This window comes from Amblyraja radiata, chromosome 3 (genome assembly GCF_010909765.2).
Source record: "Amblyraja radiata isolate CabotCenter1 chromosome 3, sAmbRad1.1.pri, whole genome shotgun sequence".
Taxonomy (NCBI): domain Eukaryota; kingdom Metazoa; phylum Chordata; class Chondrichthyes; order Rajiformes; family Rajidae; genus Amblyraja; species Amblyraja radiata.
The window spans coordinates 23,845,931-23,850,629 of NC_045958.1; the positions used below are offsets into that span (position 1 = coordinate 23,845,931).

Genomic DNA, 4,699 nt, shown 5'->3' on the forward strand with positions numbered 1-4,699 from the left:
CGGCTTCAAGATGTAACACATCTACATTGCTGTAGCACATTGGTCCCATCACTCAGCATAGTCAAAAGGAGGCCCATTAATCTTTCAACCATCACTTCCTGAACTCAATTTTTATTTCATCCCTGCAAAAAGGAGCTTTGCTACTTAACAAAATTATGAATTCTAATCTGTTGGAATGCTTGGCGTAGGCATATTGATGATGCCATTAGAGCATTGCACATTCTGAATATCGTTCAACAGTTCCCAATCCTTTTGGCGAAACAAGATATTTCCTTCACCTCATAATTGGGCAGCACAGTGGTGCTGCTTGTAGATATGCTGCCTCATAGCACCAGACACCTGGGTTCCTGACCTCGGGTGCTGTCTGGGTGGAGTTTGCGCGTTCTCCCTCTGACTACATGTGTTCCTCTGATGCTCTGGTTTCCTCACACATCCCAAAGACATACAGGTTCGTAGGTTAATTGATCTCTGCAAAATTGCACCGAATGTGTTGTGAGTGGATGTGGAAGTGGAATAACATAGACTTGGTGTGAACGTGTAATCGAGGGCCAATGTGGACTCAGTGAGCCATAGTCTGTTTCCATGCTGTATCTCTAGAATCTAGAACCATAGTTTGTCTGTGATGAGCTAATGAATGAAATAATTTTGGAAGTCACTCTGCTCATTGAAGTGCATTTGAATCCTCAATATGCGCTCTACCTGACATAGAAACATAGAAACATAGAAACATAGAAAATAGGTGCAGGAGTAGGCCATTCGGCCCTTCGATCCTGCACCGCCATTCAATATGATCATGGCTGATCATCCAACTCAGTATCCTGCACCTGCCTTCTCTCCATAACCCCTGATCCCTTTAGCCACAAGGGCCACATCTAACTCCCTCTTAAATATAGCCAATGAACTGGCCTCAACTACCTTCTGTGGCAGAGAATTCCAGAGAATTCCTGACATTTACCTATCACCTCCCTAAGTTCTACTGACTGCTCCACTGCTCCCACAGGTCCTATAAATCCTCCTCAGTGCTTCACCTTGCGCCTCGTTCCTCCCACAGAGCTTCTTCCTGCCATCTGTTTGGTACTCCCAAACCTCCATGAAATCCACACTCCAGTTCCCTCGTCGATCCTTGGTCATTTTGGTACCTCTCTTATCTGGAGCCACCACTCTAATTTCACAGCAGATGCTCATCCCATACATCCAATGTCTGAATTGCTCACCCGGTATCAAAATTATATTGCGCTATGCCGATTCAGTAAATAATTGAAACTGCTAGATCCACTAAGATCTGTGGGGATCATGACAGAAACCTCCTCGTGGCGATCTACGTAAACAACGACACCGTCCATTCTGTGACGCGTCGGGTGACCAATTCTGTCAACATGTTGGACGATGACGGAAGCCAACAGCGAGCTATGCATCATCTGACACATGAGCGAACTAACATCTGTGTCACAATTTAATCAATTATTTATTGATTTTGATCCTATTGCGTGTGGGTACAGCTTTAAAAAATATTTCAAATATTTAAGCAAAAAAAACCAGTAAGACTTATTTCCAATATTTTCCTAATTTATCAAAAATTACTGATCTAAAACATTATTTTCACTTATTTATGTATTTTTCAGGATGTGGACATTGTTGGCAGGCATCTTCTCAGGAGCATTTAGTATCCTGATTTCTCCTAAGGAAATAATGCTGAGTAGACCTCATGAACTACTGCAGTCCTTCTAGTGAAGAGACTACCACAGTGCTGTTAGGAGGGTGTTCCATGATATAGGCCTGATTACAATATGTACCATCACCTTGACAGCCAGAAGAGGGGCTATGTGAGGATGCTGTTCATTGATTTCAGTTCAGCTTTCAATACCATAGTCCCCACCAGACTTGCTGAGAAGCTGCTGGAACTGGGACTGAACACTCCCCTGTGTGCCTGGGTCCTGGACTTTCTCACCGCCAGGCCCCAGGTGGTCAAGATGTGGAGACATACCTCCAACCCCCTCACCCTGAACACAGGATCCCCCCAGGGTTGCATGATTAGCCCCCTACTGTACTCCCTGTACACACATGACTGTGTGGCCAGGTTCAGCTCCAACTCCATCATCAAGTTTGCTGATGACACTGTGGTAGTGGGCCTGATCTCCGATAACGATGAGAAGGCCTACCGGGAGGAGGTGGCTGATCTGGCACTCTGGTGCCAGGAAAACAGCCTCCTCTTGACTGTCACAAAAACTAAGGAGCTGATTGTGGACTTTAGAAGGGTTCAACATCCAAGGACGTACATGCCACTGGAGATAAATGGGACTACTGTGGATAGGGTGAGCAACTTTAAATACCTGGGAGTCCACATCACAGAGGATCTGACATGGACAACACACACTGTTGCACTGGTGAGTAAGGCAAGGCGGCGCCTTTACCACCTCAGGCAGCTGAGGAAATTCAGAGTATCTCTGACGATCCTTCAGTGCTTCTACTCTGGGGCTGTAGAAAGCATCTTGTCTGGCAACATCTCAATCTGGTTTGGGAACAGCTCTGCCTAGGACAGGAAGGCTCTGCAGAGAGTAGTGCATTTGGCCGAACGCACTATGGGAACAACACTAATCCCCCTGCAGGACCTATACACCAGGAGGTGCAGATCCAGAGCCAGCAACATAATGAGGGACCCCTACCACCCCAGCAACGGACTGTTCCAGCTGCTACGGTCAGACAAGCGCCTCTGCTGTCATGCTGTGAAAACAGAGGATGAGATGGAGTTTCTTCCCACAGGCCATTAGGACTGTAAACTCTCACCAGGGACTAATTTACTAATTTATTGTTGTGTTGTGTCTTTTTAATTTTTTTTTTCTAAAATGTAAATACTGGTTCTGTTCTATTCTATTCTGGTGTTCTGTTGTTTTTGCACAATCCGCAGGCATTGCCACTTTCATTTCACTGCACATCTTGTATGTGTATGTGACAAATTGACTTGACTCGGTATTTCCAGGTTAGGATGGTGTGTGACCGTGGGTTGATGTACCCCATGCTGTCCTTGTTCAGATTCAGATTCAGATTCAGAAAACTTTATTGTCTGTCGTAACAGAAAATCTTCTTTGACGTGGCTCAATGTGATAGTAGATAGTTCACATTGCAGTATACACTACAATATTTACCTGGATTGGAGAGAATTAATGTTTAAGGTGGTGGATGGGGTAACCATCAAAAGGACTGTTAGGTCCTGGATAGTTCAAGCTTTGTGAGTTTGATGGAGTTTGATGGAGCTGCACTTACCTAATCAAATTCACCCTGCTCTTGATATTTGTCCTGTAGATACTAGAAAGGCTTTGGGATGTTAGGAAGTGTATAATATGGTGCGCAAATGTTGCCTGCAACTTATCTGCCCATGCCAAAATGTTGTCTACATATTAGTCATAGTGTCCGAGTGTTCTTCAGCATGGAAACTGGGTGTTGGACTGCCTTGTCCATGTCAACCAAGTTGGACATTCTGGGCACGTTACAATTGCCTGCATTTGGCCCAAAGCCTTTTAAACTCTTTCTAGTCATATATCTGCTCTTTCAAAATCTTGCTGACTATTGCCATTTGGTGATGGAACAGAGGTAAAAGATTGATTAAGAATATATTATAAAGTTATATTATACTCCATCTGAAAGTGAAGCTGAATTGTTTAGTTCAAGAATGAAAAGATAGCGCCTGAGATAGTTCGTGGACAGAGCCACTGATCATTAGGTCCGCACGTGCTTGGATGAGAAGCTCAAAGAGTTGACTTGTGGACTGGGTAGGCTGAGCTTTGCAGATCTGGTATTGCCACTGACCCCAGAGGCAAGGGAGAAAGAACATTCATCAGACAAAATCCTTCTTTGTAGTACTTACCTGGCTGGGGAAAATCGCTGGTCACGATGGCCGATCTCCCAGGACAAGGCTAACCCATTGCACTTCGGGTGTGCTGACACATGCGATGTCCCCAAATGCAGGATATTCGACAGCAGAATTTGTGGTAGTGGGGGACTACGTCGCACAAATTGAGGAAGGACTTTATTGCTATTGACGGAATGCAGTGTAGGTTCACCAGGTTAATTCCCGGGATGACGGGACTGGCATATGATGAAAGAATGGGTCGACTGGGCTTCTATTCACTGGAATTTAGAAGGATGAAACTGGATCTTATAGAAACATATAAAATTCTTAAAGAATTGGACAGGCTAGATGCAGGAAAAATGTTCCCCATGTTGGGGGGGGGGGCCCAGAACCAGGGGTCACAGTTTAAGAATAAGGGGTAGGCCACTTAGGACTGAGATGAGGAAAAACCTTTTCACCCAGAGAGTTGTAAATCTGTGGAATTCTGTGCCACAGAAGGCAGTGGAGGCCAATTCACTGGATGTGTTCCAGAGAGTTACTGTAGATTTAGCTCTTAGGGCTAAAGGAATCAAGGGATATGGGGAAAAATCAGGAATGGGGTACTGATTTTAGATGATCATCCATAATCACATTGAATTGTGGTGTTGGCTCGAAGGGCCGAATGGCCTAATGCACACATTTTCTATGTTTCTATGACAAGTTGAAGGATGGCTGTTGTGTAAGTTTTGAAGTCAGAACTATGCATGGCCATGAACATCTGAAGAATAATATTGCAATGTCAGCTTCATTTCAGCAGACCCTATTAGGAAGGAGCAGTGACATATTTTGCAAAACATTTTTAAATTCCGTACA

General features: G+C 44.5%; 1 pseudogene; it reads left to right on the forward strand.

Moving 5' to 3' along the window:
- The first annotated feature begins 3,854 nt into the window (after nt 1–3,854).
- LOC116971670 lies at nt 3,855–4,009 on the forward strand (annotated as a pseudogene).
- Nucleotides 4,010–4,699: the final 690 nt, after the last annotated feature.